Here is a 19,912-nt window from a genome sequence, read left to right as displayed (position 1 = left end):
GAGAGAGAGAGAGAGAGAGAGAGAGAGAGAGAGAGAGAGAGAGGAGAAAGAAGAGAAAAAAAGAAGCTTTGCTGATAACACGTAAGCGCTAGAGTGAAGAAGACCTGACCGGACAGCCTGTGTCAATGTCTGCAGTTTTGCACAATGCCATTCTGTGTCTCCAATGTGCTGGCCACTACGAGCAGTGACAAGGACAGCTTAGAGCTGGAGGAGCCAGAAAACGAGCTGACACAGGCTAGAAGACTACCACACGCCTTATGACCCGAGATCTTTAAGAGAAGATAACCTAGACTGACCCTCCTCGGGTTGGAGACAAGGTGCTTGTGTTGGGCTGTATGGTTTTATTACCTGTGCTGACCCTTGGCAGTGATGTGGGTGACTGTGCCTCCCTAATGACTCAGAGTTTGCTACAGCTGGACTGGAAACTGGCCGGTTTGACCCTCAAAATCAAGAGCAGGTCAAAGGAGGTGTTTCAAAATTGCATTTTCTCTTTGTAGGCCTCACACTTCTTCCCCCAAACACTTCCTTGACCCCAAACAATAATTCTAAGTGCAAGCCGAGGGTGGAAGCCAGAGGAAATGTCTCCTGAGCATAGCAAGTGCAGGAGGATGTAAGTTCCTCCTCTCCCCGCCCTATCCCTTCTTCCTCCTCGCCCCTTCTGCCTTTTTGCTTCTCCAATTCCTCCCGTGAGGAAAAGACATTTGCTCACAAGGCCAAGGGTGTGTGGCTCTGCAGGAAATCTCTTCCTAGTCTGCTAGGAAGTGTGCTGTGTCAAGATTACCTTCAGCTTTGGAGCTGAGCACAGACTCGGAGGATTCCCTAAGGCATCTGTTTTTCCTTCCTTTTATTTCTGGTTGTGAGCCTAGCCTTTAATGACTGAGTCATCTCTCCACTCACCCCCCCCCCCCTTCTAAATCTTCTTTTTTCTTTTCTCTAGATATATTTTATTTGGTTTATATCCACTGTGCATAATGACGGATTTTAGGAATACATTTTTATCAAACTGGTCATGCACCTTGGCCACATTTACTTCTCTGTGCCTAAGTACCTTTCAGAGTTTTAATGTGTCTCTCTCACTGTGAGAAGAACACTGTGGTGATTTCTCATCTCTTGTCTACAATTTCTTCTTCTGCGTTTCTCTTCCCTACCTAAAAATATGGCCACAGTATCCAAATTGTGACTGCGGATACATTTATTAAGCCAAGCATATTGACGCACACCTCTGTTGCCTGAGCACCCGGGAGGTAGAGGTGGGGAGACCAAGAGCTCACACTTATCTTCAGCTACATAGCAAGTTCAAGGCAATGAGCACCTTATCTCGATCTACCCCTTCCATCTTAAAAAAAAAAAAAAAAAAAAAAAAAAAAACCCTAAAGAAAGGAAAAGAAAATCCCTAATCCCTAGTCTCTATATACCTCTGGCTTTATATCTCTGTGGATTACAGCCAACCCTTCAAAATTAGGAGTCAGTCTAATATCCTATCATAGTTCTGTTGCTTTTGTTTAAGTCAGTTTATTAATAATCTCCTTTTTGCTCAGTGTCCATTTTCTTTGGTTTCCATACTGCATTTGATACCATAGACTATTTAATATTTGAAACTCTCTCCTGCCACAGATCTTGGAAATCTCTCAGTAATGCATCTCACAATTTATCAACCATTGCTTCCTTCTCATTTATTTTTCTTCTCCCCTCCCGTACACCTATCATTGCAGAAATTCCTTTCTAGGCACTTCCATTTCCCCTTTATGGTCTGATTCATTTGTAGAAATTCAATAACCGGTTTGTCTAAAGGGTCCCCACTATCTTTAGGGTCCCCACTATCTTTATCGGAAGCTCATAGCTCTTGAAAAGTCAGCTGTTTATTGGACATTTGCACCTGAGTATCCCATTAGGACCTCAAATTCACCATGTCTCTAAATGAATTCTTCATTATCTTCTCTTGAGATGTCTCTTCTCCCTCTTCTATAAGACCACAGCACTCATTAATCATCCCACATCAATAAGTTGACATCATCTGAGTCACAGTTGATTTGTTTCGTTCCTGCCAAGACAAATATATTCTCTCTAATTAAGTTAATGTCTTAGAGGATGTCTTTTACATACTTCACCTAATATATAGAATTTAGTACATTTTACGATAACATACGTATGTGTATGTTTGTATACGCATATGTGTGTGGGTATACATATATGTACTTTCATGAAACACAGAGATAGCACATAGAGACATGGTCATCAAATTTGCCTCAAATTCCCTTTTGTTTCTCATCTGCTCCTCCTTCCTTCGTCAATCTCTGTGGGCTTTCCATCATTATAGGCTATTTTTCTGTTTTTAGAATGATACACATATTTCTTGTTCTTGATTGGCATTTGTGTCCTTTGATAAAGTATGTGTTTACATCTTTGGATAAAAGTTCAAATTGTTTATGAAACATATTCATAATAACCATGTATTCAGCTGTTAATAGTCAGTAAAATGTTAATTATTTCTGGGGATTGAGAATGCTTTACATACCCTGATGCAAACCCTGTGGCAGATACATGATCTATAAACATTTTACTACCAAGTTCTGACTTGAGTTTTAGTTTTGTATTTTTGTTTTTTGTTTGGTTGGTTTTATTTGGGGGGGGAGTTACTTGGCAGTGTCTCTTAAAAAGAAGCTCATAATACAAAGACTAACTTTTTTATAGATCATTCTTCGAGTGTTGTGTTTAATAATGTTTTGCCTCAAGTTATAAATATTTCTGCCTATACCTTCTCTATAAAGTTATGTCGTTGTAAATTTCATTTTTATATCTATGATCCATTTCAGTCAACTTCAGAGTACAGGGCTTGATTAAAATTCCTTGTTTTACAAATGAAAATAATTAGGCGCCATTTATCTAATTCTTCACTTAGTTGAGAACCAATTTGTATGTTCATCTCCTCATTGTTCCTAGACTCTATATTAGCCATGGATATTTTGTCTGCAATGACATCAACAAGTCTTAATTATTACAAATTCAGAAGTTATAAAATCAGGTAGCATGCTGTTTTTGAAAATTCCTTTGTCTAGCATAGGTCTCTTTCATTTACATACAAATTTCATGAATTGTGACTGGTACTTCATTGATAACATAAGTCAACCTAAAACATAAAGATACATTAAAGTTATAAAGACTTCGGATCTCTGTGTAGAGTGCATCATTTCATTTGGTAAGTCTGATTAAATTAACTTCAGCAACATCCATGGTATAAATATTTCACATATTCCCTCGGATTCATTCCAACATAGCGTGTTGTTGATTGGTTCTTACTTTTTACTCTTTGGCTCGTTGAGGGTCTGCCACCCAGCTCTCAAATAAACACATACAGAATCTTATTCTTTCTTATGAATACCATGTCTTAGCTTGACTTATTTATAGCCAGCTTTTTTTAATTTACATTATCCCATCCACCTTTTGCACCTCAGCTTTTATTTTTCTCTATTTTATCTTTCTCTATTTTCTTTACTTCTTACTGCGTGACTTGGTATGTAGCTGAATGGTTGGCCCCTGATGTCCTCCTCCTTCCTCTCTTGCTCCTTGATCTCCTCTTCCCAGATTTCTCCTCCTATTTATCCTCTCTGCCTGCCAGCCCCCACATATCCTTTCTCCTGTTTCACTATTGGCTATTCAGTTCTTTATTAAACAAATCAGGTGTTTTAGACAGGCAAAATAACACAGCTTCACAGAGTTAAACAAACGCAGCATAAAGGAATGCAGTACATCTTTGCATCATTAAAACAATGTTCCACTGTTGTAGGAGGCCACTTGTTTGTTCCTGGCTGCTCAGGCCCAAAACCGTATTATTCACAGAAACCGTATTATTTGCAATACTGTTTGGCCAATAGCTTACGCGTATTTCTGGCTGACTCTTATATCTTAAACTAGCCCATCTCCATCAATCTGTGTATTGCGACATGGCTGTGGTGACGGCTACATGGCGTCTCACTGACTTTGCCTTCTTTCTCCCAGCATTCAGTTTAGCTTTCCCCGCCTGGCTAAATTCCACCTTGTTATAGGCCAAAGCAGTTTCTTTATTCATTAACCAATAAAAGCAAGACAATGGCAGAAGGACCTCCCACACCATTCCACAGCATAGAGCAATGTAGCACATTTTCAAATAATGTTCTAGAACAATAGGTGTTCTATTTTATCATATGCTATATATTTTCCATTTCTGTAAATATTGTCAGTATTTGTTCTGGAATGTAGTTTCTTGAAAATTAGAGCTAGTATGATTCTTTTGGGTCTTGCTACCAAGTTTTGTTAGGTGGGATCAGAGTAACACTTGGCTAGTCCTGTACTCGCAACCAACAATGCATATGATTTCTGACTGGTCTGGCAGGTTTAAGGCATTTTCTGTTTCTCCTGATGTGAACAGGAAGCTTCTGGGTCAAAGATAAGCTCGTAAGGCCTGTTTCCTCAATTATTTCAGGTGCTTCTTTTCCTGACCTTGAGTAGTCTCTTTACATACGTGAGCTGATTGTTACTCAGCTTTGGTAACCGAGGCATTTCTGTACAGATTCTCAGAGTCCCCTCTCTCCACATCCCTCTGTCCTGATGTTTCCTACAAATTCTAACCTCTTGGGACCTTTCCCTCTTTGGGCTTTCACCTGCTTTCTTGTTCAGAAACCCCTGGAATCTGTCTGAGTTCCTTTTCCTACTCCACCATCTGGAAACTCTATCATTAAACTCAGGGTGCTCAGAAGGCTTACTTCATGTGTCTCTCAACTCTCTGGAACCACTGCTATTCACTGTCTCACACCCTGGATCTTGAAAGACTTTGTTACATACATTTTGTCTATTTTTAGATTAGTGTAAGCAAAGAGGCAAACTCAACCCCTGTTCCTCCACCTTGACTGTGAAAAAGAAAAGTAAACTGTAATTTAATTCTCTTTATTCATTCTTTTTCTCCACCCCACTTTCACCCTGTCTTTTTCATTCTAAAATTCTCACCATAATAGAATAAAAGCAACTACAAACTAGCTCTTAGTTACAAAAACTCACAGATTCTCAGGGCTTGTATTGTGCCTCAGATAGATCGTAGCATCAAACAGACACAGTATTCCAGAAACAACAAGCACATGCTGGATTTGTTCTGCTAATTTATGAAATATTTCATTAACAAAGTTGGAAGTAATAGAAATATTCCCAAGAACAACCCCACTTACCTTTGCCACATTAGTCTAACAGTGGTAAAGTCCCTTTAAGTCCCTTCTCCAGTCCTATTCCCTACGTTCCCCTCCCCTTTGATGTCCCTGTTACTCACGAGGTACTGTTTCCATGTTCATAGACTTCTATGCTGTTGGACAATGGTCTTATATCCTATCTCTTGTATTATTTTTAATAAAACACTGCTTGGCCAGTAACCAGGCAGGAAGTAGAGTTGGGGCGATGAGAACAAGAGAATTCTGGGAAGAGGGAAGCTCAGTCTACAGTCATTACCCAGCTGCAGAGGAAGCAAGATGAGAATGCCTCACTGATATAAAGTAGCAAGACACATGGCTAGCATAGACAAGAATAATGCATTAATGTGTGATGTAAGAGATAATAAGAAGCCTGAGCTAATAGACCAACAAGTTTATAATTAATGTAGACCTCTGTGTGTTTCTTTGGGACTGAATGACTGTGGGACCTGATGGAACAGAAACCTCTATCAACACTTCTATATGTGCAGTGGACTGAGTTCCTTCATTTTAAGATATAGTCGTCAGCTTGGAACCATTAAGTAACAGGCACTCTGTCGTTCAGTTTATAATTAACAGAGTTAGTACTAGATGCCCAGGGATATGCATTTTCCTACATTCAGATTCCTAAAACCCTGTTCAATTCAACTCATCCCAATTTTGACATCCATCCTTGAATTAAACATATTTCTCATGTGACTTTATAATGCCGTAAAAACACTAGTTTAATGTAATTTTAAGTCTCTTTCTCTGTGAACCTCTTCAAACTTAACGACTGTATTTGGGATTTTTCCCCTTAGTGTTATGGTGAATTTTCTTGCTCATGTATCTTGCTTGTTTTTCTCCTCTAGTTGGAATGATTTACTTTCCCAGATTCAGTGGATCAAAAAAAAAAAAATCACACAAAGCTCCGTAGTTGACTTGGCAAAGCGTCTTGCTCATTCTTTCATTTAGTCATGTCTGACACGGACGACAAAGAACAGATGACCAGGGACATTTATTTGTTCTCTTTCCTTCCATCTGGAAATTCTGTTACTCCATTCAGCCTTACAGCAAATTAAGTTTGCATCTCTTCCCTCGGTATTTTTCCGTAGTTTGGATACATGATTGCCTTCTTCTTTGTGGATATTTTTGTCTTTTTATTCCAGAGAAGTTCTGCCTTCATACGTAATAGGATTTCTGTAACAATTATTAAATTAAATTCTGCCCCCAAAATCTAGATGTCATAGAGAATGTAGGACTTGACACATATGTAGTGTTTGTTTTGAGTTCATTTTCATTCATTAAAAAATTCTGAGTACCAAGGGTTCTCCAGCAGAAAGCAGAGACACACACCTCAGTATTTGGGAGATGGGATCGGTATCATCCTTTGCTAAGATAAGTTCGAGGCCAGCCTGGACTATGTGAGACCCAGTTTCAAAATGACAAGAAGAAAAAGAAAAAGGTTTTCTTAGGTTACAACACGTGGCAAACATTCAAAATAGCTAGGATTCTGGCCTATGGAGACTTGCTACCCAGTGTCTCTCCAACCAGCCTCTGAAACAGGAGAGGAATGTCAACTCTGACCTTCTACCCACAGAAAATGGCATTAACATCTTAAAGAAAGTGGGTTGAACGACATTTGGATCCAAGCAATGATATTAGACCAAATTTCACACTGATATAATCTGATGTTATCTTGGACCTCAGACGTTTTGTTCTGTGTTGGCGTGAGTGATTATATGTCATTATTGCCATGGGAAGTGGCTCTGAAATGAAAGAGGCTGCTATCAATGGGTCCCTTTTATGGTCACCGAGCTGACTAGCAGCCCTGCTTGAGCTGGAATAATGGGTACCACGGATTCCACAGCCAATTCTATGCGAGTCTGGTGCCATTTTATAGATTCCTTTGCCTGCAACTAAAATAGGATAGTGACTTTGAAACTATTCATTTCATAAGGCTAAAAATAAATTATGTATGAATGCTGCATATTATGAAAGAAAGGGATATGCTACAGAAAAAAGCAATTGATATTGGGTAGACATACTTGGGTTTACTTCTGTGATTGGTGTACTTAATTTCACCGTGCTATGTAGATAAACTAAAAAGTGAGAAGAGAAAAATATTCTAAATCCAGAATAAAATTTCCAGGCTGCCAAGCTGCTTTGCTTTGCTTTTCTTTCTTTCTTTCTTTCTTTCTTTCTTTCTTTCTTTCTTTCTTTTTTTTTTTTTTTTTTTTTTTTTTTTTTTTTTTTTTTTTTTTTGTCAGCTCTGGGTGCATGGACACCATTGACCTGGGCACATACTATTTCATCACTGACATTCCTGCAGAACAGACTAGAAATGTGCTAAGGGGTCCTGAAAAAAGCAATCAAGTCTCTATCATGGTCTGCCATCTCATCTTGAGTTCCATTCATATGATACAGGAGCATAGCCATACCCTGAGCCTCTTGTGACGGGATCACTGAACACACCCTTGGGGATGCATCAGTGAGCAGCCTTCTGCCACTCACATAGATCAGTGAGCATTGATTGGGCACCTGTGGTATGCTCGCCAGAGTGGTAGGTTTTACAATGAATATAATATGATCTCTGGTTTTAAGGCTCTCACAACTGAATTGCCCTGTCAAAACAAAACTTTAAGACAACAGTTTTACAAACTATTGGATCACACTAGAAGCAAATACATCATTCCTCCACAGTATTGTTCAATGATGTATATCTGGTCTGTGTGTTCTCAGCAGTCAATAAGTGTTCTAATTTAGTTGGGTTCATCCTAACTTTGGCAAAATGAAACAAAATATTTTATCCAGAACTTAATTTAAAAAAATGAAAAACTTTAAATAGCCTGCTGAACCCATGCCTTAAAATGGGTTAAATCTATTAAATGGGAACAAATAAATATGTGCATATTCATTATGCAAGTATGCCCAGTATTAAAGTGTAATAACCAATATACATATCTGACTAAAATATAATTATAGCATTTGAGCAGTCTTGCTCAAAGTGTTACTTCAGAAAGTGTCATCATCATTGCTTAGCTGAGTTCTTTATCTTCTGGTTCTGTTGGTTTGATCAGCACGTTTGCTGTTCAAATTGGTGCCTCTGCTAGGTGGCTTAGTTTTTAATCAAAGGCTGGCCAACTATTGAGAGAGTTGCCACTTCTTCCTTTGCTATTCTCAAGGTGCGGGTTTCAAGTCTTTGCCAAATACTTTACTATAATGCTAATTCTTATGGCTCCCAATTTGATATTGCGCAAGTGTTCACAGTTCTGGGCCACAGACGGCTCTGTCTCTGCTGGTGCCTATTCTGACTGTCGCCTGATCCAGCCATCACTTCTTCGTTGGCACAAAAATGCGGTAGTGCGAGGGCTTCAATAGCACACCTTGACCTTGGGAAAGGAAAGAACAGTCTTGGGCTCGGTGCACCGCAGATACCTTTCTGCCTTGTGAAAGCAGCTCTGGCTTCCTCCTGGGGCTTCGGGGAGTAATCAGTGTGCACCTGTTTATATGATGCTGGCATTATCATCAGAATGAACAAAGAACCTGGGGAACACAGAGCTGAGCATGACCAACCCTGAGATCACAATAACGCTTGATGATAATGATTAGAAATTCCTGACTCCATTATTGATCCCCTTTGACTTCTGCTTCAGCAGGTTTTGACATGGTGTAACTTGTTTTTTCTAACGGAGACGGCTTCAGAGTAGAGGATGCTCTGGAGAGGTGAGCAACGAAGGCAAGGAGACCAGTGAGCATCCCAGCAACAATCCCAATAAAAGTCAACGAAGAGCTCAGCGGAAGAGGCGACGGAGAAAATGGAAGTGGAAAAGACATTCTGAGTGTAGTTTAAAGGGATTTAAAACAAATTGGATAAGAGAATCAAGGAAGCATAGAAACCAAGGGGAGAGTTCAGACTTCTAAATCAGACAATTGGATAGATTATGAAAGCATTAGTCAGATTAAAAATATAGGAAGTGAGGGTTGGGAGACGGCTCAGTGGATAAAATGCTTGCTCTGCCAGCAGAAGAACTGACTTCGGGTCTTACGCACTCATGCAGAAAAGCTGGGCACAGACATACACAGTGTATGTCTGCAACTCAAGGGCTGAAGAGGCAGAGACAGGTGGACCCTGGGAACTTCCTGACCTGACAGTCTAATTGAAATGACAAGCTCCAGGTTTAATGAGAGACCTTGTCTCAAACAATAACAAAGAGTGGTAGAGGAAGGCATCTGACATCAGCCACTGGTTTCTACATGAACACATATTGGCACATGAACCCCACATATGTGGGTACAGCACTCACATGGATACAAATGCACACACACACACACACACACACACACACACACACACACATACACGAAACTGGTGTATCTCTCTTTGGAGAAATAGAGAGGAAAGGAAAGAATCGATATACTACTTTGGCCAAGAGGAATCCTTATTTCATGGACTGACCTCTGGTCAACTTCCTCATAAAACAGTATAAGGGGCAAATTGAACTCCATAGGCAACAAAAGAAATCCTCTTTTGTTGAGAGTTTCCTCTAGTCATACAAGCAAAACTATTCTTGGAGCACGGGAAGCACCAACAGTTCCAGGCTGAACCATTAGCCTATGAGCTGCTAGTGTAGTGTGTTTTCCTTACCAAAGGTCCCTGAAAAGGAGGTATTAGCAGTTTCAAGTATTTCTTTCTTTCTCCGGCTACACTCTTTGCAGTGTGTCCTCACAGAATAAAAATAAACTATAATTTTCTTTCCCTTGAGTTTGAATTTGGCTAAGGAGGTATCAGTCAGCAAGTGTGATTCTAGCCAGGACCTGGGATGTGACTGACTTGTAGCAGGGCTCGCCCTTCTGCACATCACTCACCATTATGCAAAGTAGAACTACTTTGAGGTCCCATATTACGCCAATCAGAATAGCTAACAACAAGAAAAAAATTGACAGTGAATTATGGTATTGACGTGGGTTAAATGGGCAAAGGGGAATACTCATTTGCTGCAGGAGCTCCTTCCGCTCCTTCAGCCAATTGCCGCTGAGTTACCAGCCCATTGGGGCGTGGTCTCTCTCTCTTTAAAAAAAGCAGCGGCTGTCCTCCACTCCCTCTCTGGCTTCCAGCTCCTCCGCTTCCCGCTCCTAGACTCCTTTCCTGTTCGCGCGGAGGGGCTGTTGTCTGGGACGGTAATCTGTAAGTTTTTTCCCCTTTGAATAAATAACCATTATATTAATCATAATTCCAAACTGGTGTGGGATTGTCTGTGACTTATGCCTTTACTCATTCACTGTTAGTGGAGGTGAAACTGGTACAGTCAGTACGAAAATCAGTATTAAGGTTCCTCAACAAGCTAGACATGGATCTATCATGTGATCCAACTATACCACTCCTTGGCATATTTCCAAGTACCTTACATCCTGCTCCTACTCCAGAGATACTTGCTCGTCCACGTTGATTGCTGCTCTATCCACAATAGGCAGGAGATGGAAACCACATCGGTGTTTATCAGTTGATAATGACATTGTGGTACATTTATGAAATGAAATAATCATTCTTCTCTAAAGAAAAATTAAAATTCTTAGGTAAATGGATGGAGCTGGAAACCATCACTCCCAGTGAGGTAACCCAAACACAGAAATATAAACACCACATGCCTCTCTTACGTGCGTATACTAGCTTTGAATCTCTAGATATGTGTGTTTACATTGGAGTGCTCACAGAAAGGGGTCATGGGAGTATTTTAAGGGAAGGAGGTATGTAGCAATATTTCATTTGTATTTTAATAAATAAAGCTTGCTTGAAGAGCAGAGAGTAAACAGCCACACTGCTCAGCCTTACAGACCACGCAGTGCTAACACACACCTTTAACTACAGTAGCCACATTAATTTATAATAGAAATCGGGCAGTAGAGTACACGCCTTTAATCCTAGTCCTAGAGAGGAATAGAAAATGGGAGGAGACAGCTCTCACACACAATCTCAATCTGAGATTCCTGGAGGTAGGATCACCATTTCAGACTGAGGTAGAGGTAAGAGTCAGTGGCTGGCTGTTTTGCTTTTCTGATCTTCAGGTTGGACCCCAATTTCTGCCTCTGGGTTCTTATGAATCATGCTACAGAGGTAGAATACAGATGGTAGGAGGGGGAAATGGAAGAAATAATGAAAAGATAGGGTTAAATGGGGTTGGGGATGAGAGGGCCGGAAACTGCTATAGGGAGGAATAGTGAACACTAAAGACCATTGAAAAGGCCATATTGAACCCTACTACTGTAGAAACTTCCTATAATTTATAAAATCATATATAAAAGCATATATAAAAAACATATATAAAAGAATTTTAAATGGAATTGTCCCATAATGAAGGACAATGCTTCTCCCAGTAACTATACACTGACAAATATACAGTCCCAGGCATACGTACCTCTTTGCCAGTTGTTGGTCAATGGTGTCCCCCAAACATTACAGAGTATTACAGGCCCCTCCTAAACATTGCAGATTATTACCATTGCTCTGTGTTACCCTCCAGAACTTTGTTTGTTTGTTTGTTTTTTGAGACAGGGTTTTTCTCTAGCTTTGGAGTCTGTCCTGAAATTCACTCTGTAGATCAGGCTGACCTCAAACTCACAGAGATCTGCCTGCCTCTGCCTCCCAAGTGCTGGGATTAAAGGAATGTGCCACCACTGCCTGGGTGAAGATACCACATACTTCATCTTAGGACATGAAGAAATCAAGCTGACACTGACATAGTATGACTTTACCATTACCGGCTATTTTTTCTAGTGTTCTATGCACACTTCCAGAGCCAAAAAGTAACGAACAATCTCACCCATTGGATGGACACAGTAACAACTTGCTTGTCAAGATATGCCCACTGGAGCAAAAAAATAAAAAATAAAAAAATAAAAAAATAAATGGAAAGAATGCTATGGAAGTAACCAACCATTTCTTGGTTGGATTTAAGGCACATTTCAAAAAAATGAAACCCATTCCTGATTCCATTAACTAGGCCAAAAGCTGTAGCTAGCTATGTCATAGACCCTAGAAGAGAACCTAATACTATAAATATGCTAAATCAATATAGCAATAAACTGTCCTCTGCGTTCTTACTTTCACACCCATAGACAAATACATCTCTCGGCCCTCGTCAGATATATCTCTTCTTGCAGTCGATGGCAATTAATACAGAGACTCGCGTCTGGACAGTGTGCAGAGGACAGTAGACTGTGGAGCACTCGGCACTGAATAAATAAGACATCTAGATCAGAAACCCCTCTCCAAGGCGCAAAGTTTGGGGAAGAGAAGAGAAAGATTATAAGAGCCAGACGTAGTAGAAGTCTACAGCAGAACAGTGTTTGTCAGACATGTCAAGGAATACACATGTGAGCTCACAGGGGCTATGTCCAGATGCACACGAGCTTCATAAGATTAAGGCAGCCAAAAAAAATCTCTGTGTGGATGGAGAAAGGGATCATCAAGGGCCAACCATCCCAACTGAGAAGCTACTGGCAATTGGTAGCTGTTGAGGGAAGAGGGAATCAGTTTTCTTCAGGGATGGGGTTCCTGCAGACTGCCCATGTCCCAGCAGGTGGTCCTAGACCCTAGTGCATGCAAGTAGCTAGAAGTAAACTTAGTGGGTGTAAAAAAGATAACAGTCACATGAATTCGGGAGGGGAAAGTGTGGGGAAGGGATATGGGAAATCAAAGGGAAGGGACTGAGAGTGGATTGATCACAATACGTTGCAAATGTGTATGAAGTACGCAAACCAAAACGCACTAAAGTTTCGGATGTGGAAAAGACCTTCTCCCTGGACATCCATCTGTGCCCTTCGCTTCCTTCAAAGTGCATAGATCACCATCTCCGTGATAAAGAAATTTTTCCTATGAAACAAATTAGGTAAAAAGTGAACTGCTCTCCTTAGGGTAGGTGTTTACTATTTACTCAGATTTCTACAGCGTATTTGTGAAATTACACCAAACCAACAGGAAAAGTTTGAGGCAGAGCGCCAAAGATAACATGAGGCAATAGTTATTCTACATTCTGGAAAGTTTTCTTACGCAGTGAAGAATGACCAATACAATTCATTAAGTAAAGTGAGTGTTTTCTACTGGTCTCACCAACTCCATTCAGCCTTCCTAAGATTAGTACACTGCCTAAGCACAGGTTGCCCTGAGTGGCAGCTGCACCTAGCAAGACCAAAGTTCAGCGTGGCCACATTTATTATATGACCCTTCGTCGATTTTCAGCTACCATTAAAAGTAATCTGGTTCTGATAATGAATGGCCCTGCGCTATGCTATGCTTTAGAACAGAACGAATCCCACTGCCAGCAGTGGCCCTTTCCAAGTCCTAATTACTCCTAACTCAAGAAATTCTTGCTGTTTTAAATATCAACTTCTTTTTTCAATTGTTTTAAAATTTTTACTTAGGCTAGGTAAGGTGGGGGGGGTGTCTCATTTTGTTTTCTCGGGACATCAGATCCTAACTTTAAATTCTTGAAGACAAGTATTAAGGAGACCTTTGACCCTTCTTTCTCCAGGTAAACAACACAAACTCATTTAAGCTCTCCCAGAGGTTCTGTTTGCCAATTATTTGCCCATCTCCCTGATATTTTCCAGATGCTTTCTGCTTTGTTTTATTTCTTCTAAGCTATAAGACCAAAATTCAGCTTGGCTTTATGTCTCAGGTAGTGCCAAGTAGTAACTTTTTACTTTGGGTAAAAGTTGAGGTACAGGGGTATGGAGAGGATTGGTTCCTTCTTGACTTTCCCAGCCTCCTTTGGCACCCCAAATATTTGGTCTTAGTTTGAGGGTTTCAAAATCTTAATCTATATTTGGACTCTTCCATGATGACTCCAGGTTACTAATTATTCTTAATATTTTTATTTCTGCTAAGATATAGATAATCTAGATCTGTGCTTTCAAGATGTAAAGAGGAACACAGAATGGACTTGAAGTGAGCATACACCATTCTTACAAGACTAAACATAGTATTAAATTAATCATGCATTTCCAAAAGATTTCTACCCAGAGATAAAATTAAAAAATGACCCAATTTCTGTAAAAATTTCCCCCAAAGTGGGTGCGAAGCCTAACAAAAACTATGGCAATAATAAACATTAATGTTTATTGAATGCTAACACTGTTCCAGGCACTGTGGTATGTTCATATCTTACATTAGGTTCTCCACAAGAAGATTAAATGGCAAGAAATTGGTGAGGATTGCTTTTTAAGGTACTGATCCAAAGACATCCTGGTAAGGGAAAGGAGGAAGCAGAACAGGGAAGGAATAAACATCAGGCAAGACTTCTATCAGAGACCTTCAGGCTTGGGGCCAGAGTTCAGTATTCCCCAAATACGATCTCTGATTCTGTTCCATTGCCCTGGACATGAATGAATTCCCACGCATATTTACCTCTGTGTAACAGGAAGGCATTCCTAGCAGCTTAATGATAGTCTGTTGAAAAGATGTTTAGGCACGTATTTTTGGAAGTACAAAGAGGCTCAGTGTTTTAGGTAGTTTTCTTTTTTAACTGTGGTAAGATACTATGAACAAAGTAACTTATAGAAAAAAGAAGTTGATTTGGCTCTTACAGTTTCAGAGGATTAGAGTCCATGGCCATTGTCATGGGAAGCAGAACAGCAGACGAGCTGGCATGTCGTTGGAGCAGTAGCTGAGAGACTATGTCTTGATCTACAGGTATGAGGCAAAGAAAGCCAATTGGAAGTATTGGTGGTGGTGTGGGCTTTTGAAACCTCATACCTCTTTCAAAAAGGTCACACCTCCTTGTCCTTCCAAAACAGTTCTACAAGGTTGGAGTTAAGTATTCAAATATATGAGCCTATGAAGACCATTAACATTCTAATAACCACACCAAATGTGTTGACTGCTTTTTTTTTCCAACTTGACATATACCTAGACATATCTGGGAAGAAGGACTCTTAATTAAGAAAGTACCTCCTAATATTAGCTTTTAGGCAAATCTGAAAGGTGTTTTCTTGATTAACAATTGATGTGAAAGGGTCCGTCTACTTGCTATAGGTGGTGCCACTCCTGGGTGTTCATGGGTAGGAGATAATTTCTGAAACATGAGCCCCTTAGTAGTAGTTATACCACTACTAGAATTTCTACTACTATGATGAGACACACAGATCAAAAAGTAAGTTGAGGAAGAAAGGGTTTCTTTGGTCTACACATCTATAATATAGTTGAGGCAAGCCAGGACAGGAACTCAAACATGGCAGGAACCAGGATGCAGGAGCTGATGCAGAGGCCATGGAGGAGTGCTGCTTACTGGCTTGCTCCTCATGGTTTGCTCAGCCTGCTTTCTCAAAGAACCCAGGACCACCAGCCCAGGTATGGCGCCACTCAGAATGGGCTGGGCTCTCCCCCATCAACACAAAATCATAAAATGCCTTATAATTGGACCTTTTGGAGGCATTTTCTCAGTTGAGTTTCCCTCCTTTCAAATGGGTCAAGTTGATATGAAACCATGCAGCACAACCACTGAAGAAAATGACACCATTTTCCCAGTCACCATTAGCTGTCATTATTCCCTCAGGAAAGAATGGGAACTCATAGGCCCTTCCCTAGCCCATGAAGAAATGGTGATGAGTTCAATCTTGCGAGTCATTACTATAGATAGACACATTGAATGCATGAGTGTAGTGGCTGTGTCCTGTCAGGAAGACTCTCTTCTACTTTAGTCCCCTCCACCCCAACCCCAACCCCTGGCTCTTACAGTCTCTCTGCCCCATCTTCTTTGTTGTTCTTCAGACGTTGGGAGCAGGATGATGGAGATACCCTGTTTAAGGGTTCAACATATCACGTACTCTCTCCATTTTGACTAATCGTGAGTCTCCGTATTGACCAGCAACCTTTGCAAAACACTTCACTAATGAGGATTGAGAGCTGCACTAATCTATGTATTTAATTCTTGTCCATTTCCCCTAGCATCTCTGACTTCACAAGCCAGGGTGTTAGAGAGCTTTACGGTGCCAGGCATGAGTTTCCTCCTGTAGAGAGGGTCTTACAGTCAGTCATACACCCATAACTCATTCTACTACCTAATGTCATTTTATAACCTTCATGGGATTTGAGAAGGCCAAGTGTAAGGAAATAGTCTACCTTATATCACAGTCAATGAGTAATTGGGCAGAAATTCAAAACCAGACATTCTAGTCCTAGAGCTCACATATTTTGTATAACAATTCTTAATCTCTCAAAGAATGCTTATTTGTGCTTGTTTTATAATGTATACAGAATCGCTGGACTCTTTCTTAAAATGAAGGCTCATATGGGAAGTAAGTAGTTTTCCTAATTGTTTGAAATACTTTCATTCACCCTCAAAAGCACCACAGAACACAGTTGAGAATCTCCAATACAACCCAACTCTCATATTTTATGGCAAGATGGCATACTCACAGAGAAGTAACAGGGTACACATAAAGAAAGACAATGCACCAGACAGTGGTGTCGCTCGGCTTTAATCCCAGCACTCTGGAGGCAGAAGCAGGAGGATCTCTGTGAGTTCGAGGTCAGCCTTGTCTACAAGAGCTAGTTCCAAGACAGGCTCGAAAGCTACAGAGAAACCCTGTCTCAATAAAACAGAAGAAAAAGAAAAGAAAAACAGTGCATGAGACAGAAGTGCCTTGTTAGCATGGCAGTCTCCCACCTCAACACCACATTGTCAAGATGATGAGAGGACCAATGCTAATAGATGGAAGAGTCATGACTTGAACCCAAGATTTTAAACTAGTTATTGTAACTAAATGTCATAAGCTGAAGATGGAGAGATTACACATGAAAATTAGATACAGGGAAGATGATGTGGAGGTGATAATAGACTGGTAGAAAGATGGTCAAGGAATATATATCAGTTTTATTGTACTATGTATACATGTGTGTAAGAGAAAGAAATAGAAATTCTAAAAGGGAAAATCAAAGTATTGGAGATGAAAATATACGTGACAGGAATATACGTATGTTAAATACTTGAGAAGAAAACTTAGGAATTGAAAGATAAAACTATAGAAATTAACCAAAATGAAGCACAAATAGATCAGAAAGTGTTTTTAAAGGAAGAGAGAATCATCTAAGTAGGGGACACAGTCTGAGCCAAATGTCCATGTATTTGGAATCCCCAGAAGGGAACTGTTAAAAATAGGAAGTGGAGCCCCAGCCCATGTAGCCTAATTTGAGTCGCCCAGAACTCTTTGATTTCAGTTCTGGGTGGTGCCAAGAAAGAACAATTCCGGTATCAACTAGAAAGCAGGAGCAGGGCTGGGGAGCAGTTACCTTGTATCATCGGTGAAGGAGGCAACAAGGCCCAAAGGGTTGTTAGGAGGAAACGCTGCTCATACTGCACTAAATTATATCACATGAGACTTTTATAATGAAAAGTTAGAGACAGGAAAGGGGAAAATGAAATTCTGCAGGAAGCGTCCGAAGACTCCTGTGGAGGGGGGAAAAGCCACAAAAATCAACATGAGAAATGAGACTTCGCCGGAGCTGTGACTGGGCATGGCTATTGAGCTCGTTAGGAAACGGTCATAACTGATTCCCATACGAAGGCCAGCCTACGGCAGCTGAGAAACTAAAAATAGAAATGGCTTTCGCTTGCAGTTGATTTGGGCAGGTTTGTGTGTTCAAGGTTGAAAACACACAAGCTAAACGTGTTAAAGCAAAACTCGTGTCAAAGCGGTATCGACTCTCTTAGTGAAAGAACAGGGGGGTGAGAGGGAGCTGGGAGAAAGAAGGATGCTGTTGCTGCTTATGTTGGCCTTTGGGATCTAAGCAGTTTCTCTAGATGGCTTCAGGGTTGAGCCAGCGCTGCCTCTTCAGTTCCTGCTTGGTTTGTGCCCCGGCGATAGCCCCAAGCACGGAGTCGCTGCTGATGGCTGAGCATGGCTGGTTACTATCTACGTTCAGCTGATCGTTTTCAGTTCTTTGCCTTTTTCTTCATGTCATGATTTGAAAGTCAAAAATTTATGCTTTCATAAGTCACACAATAAGTGTATCATTATATTAGTTTAAAACAAATTAACGGCTCTTTTTCTTGCTTGCCTACCATAAGTAGGTGGTAAGAGCCTCTTGCTGAAAACACCACTCGTGATGGTTGCAGGACATAGAAAAGTTAATCTCAGCCTGACTTGGAAATGTTCTCCCTTTTGGCCATCTTCCATACTAATGGAAGGGGCTGTGAGGGTAGCTGTGGCAGAAAAGCCACCAGTGATCTCCCCCAGCCGTGGACCCTGAATGCTAGAATACTAACCTACTAGGAAATATGTATGCCCGGGTACAATAATGGCATGACAGCTGTGGGGCTAACCATCAGCTCTTGATTGCATTTGAGGCCTGATCCAAAAGAGGGAGTTCTTTAATGGCGAATCAATCCCACACCAGTTATGTTTTAAGGGGTTATTTATTTTGGGGGGTAAAACTTACATACACCATAAACCGTCAGGAAGGGAGCCTAGTCGCTGGAGCAGGAGCCAGGAGCAGGAGCCAGAACCAAGCGCCGGAACCAAGAGGCCGAGCCGAGCTTGCCGCTCTTCTTTTAAAGAGAACTATACCACACCCCAGTGGGCTGGTATTTCAGTGACTATTGGCTGAAGCAGTGGAAGGTACTCCCACAGCAGTTCTTGTCTAGCAGTGCAAATGTAATCAGGATCTAAAGATTGGGAAGGTCATAAACACTATAGGGAGGCATATTGTTGTTTTGCCAAGTGGACATGCTTTTCAGTTGCCTTCTAACTATAAACTATGTTTATAACCAAAGATTAGTGCTGTTCTCAGTCTTGGCTAGAGAGGTGCCTTTATACAGTGCCCAATAGTTAGAGAAGATATCCATAACGGGTCAGTGTTCACAGTAAGTGGCATTTGTGTCATCAGAACTAAATGGGACATATATAGTAACTTCCTTTTCTCCACCCCTCCTCCACCACCCCAAACTTGGGGAGCATGAAGGCAGAGGGAGAGGAAAGAAGGTGCAAGCAAGAGGCAGAGGAAGAGAAATTCTCTCTCACAAACAGAAAATGGCCATTGTACTCACGAACTCACGTGAATGTGGTTACCAATTGCTGCATGGGTGGGTAAGAGGCTCATGACTCTCTACTTAGAGATGATGGGCTATTGGCTGTAGGTAATGGTGGCTGTAGGAAAAGGAGCCATCTTTCCTTAGCAGTGTAGCTGCTGTTGCCTGTGCTTTGGTGCCTAGCCTAACATTCATACATATGTACACAGCATTCACAGGAGTGAGAGTCGGGGAAGGTAGGGATGGATATGACCAAGAAACATAATATACCTGTATAAAATTCTCAAAGAATAAATAAAAACCTTCATTAAAAACTTTTTAAAAGTGCTAGGGCCGAGAGTAGTGACACACGCCTTTAATCTCAGCCTTCATGAGACAGAGGGAAGTGGATCTCTGTGAGTTCAATGCCTGCCTGGTATTCAAAGGGAGTTTTAGGCCAGCTAGGGCTACACAGTGAGGTCATGTCTCAAAACAAAAACAAAATAAAAACTAACAAATGGTTAGGTTTTTTTTCAAGTAATGGTTATATCTTTTCCAATTTTGTTGAAATGTATAAACTTACACATCCAAGAAGCTCAATAACTGTGAAATACATGGAACATAAAAGGTCTAATTTGTTAAAATTAGGAATCATGAGAAGAGCCTGTAGGACAGCTAGAGAAAAATTACATGTATATCCAGAAGGGGCGAGGGTGA

General features: G+C 40.7%; 1 long non-coding RNA gene across 2 annotated transcripts in view; it reads right to left on the bottom strand.

Moving 5' to 3' along the window:
- Positions 1-18,703, bottom strand: part of LOC125415102 (uncharacterized) — a 65,362-nt gene extending 46,659 nt beyond the window's left edge. The window contains exon 1 of one of the 2 annotated variants that reach the window (XR_015735589.1): positions 18,628-18,703. This is a non-coding gene — a long non-coding RNA (uncharacterized LOC125415102). The remainder of the gene's footprint in view (positions 1-18,627) is intronic. The other variant, XR_007236527.3, reaches the window with a different exon arrangement.
- Between the last annotated feature and the right edge of the window lie 1,209 nt (positions 18,704-19,912).

The sequence above is a fragment of the Myodes glareolus genome, chromosome 19, assembly GCF_982192425.1.
Source record: "Myodes glareolus chromosome 19, mMyoGla1.1, whole genome shotgun sequence".
Classification (NCBI taxonomy): Eukaryota; Metazoa; Chordata; class Mammalia; order Rodentia; family Cricetidae; genus Myodes; species Myodes glareolus.
This window is presented reverse-complemented; position numbering and strand designations above follow the sequence as displayed.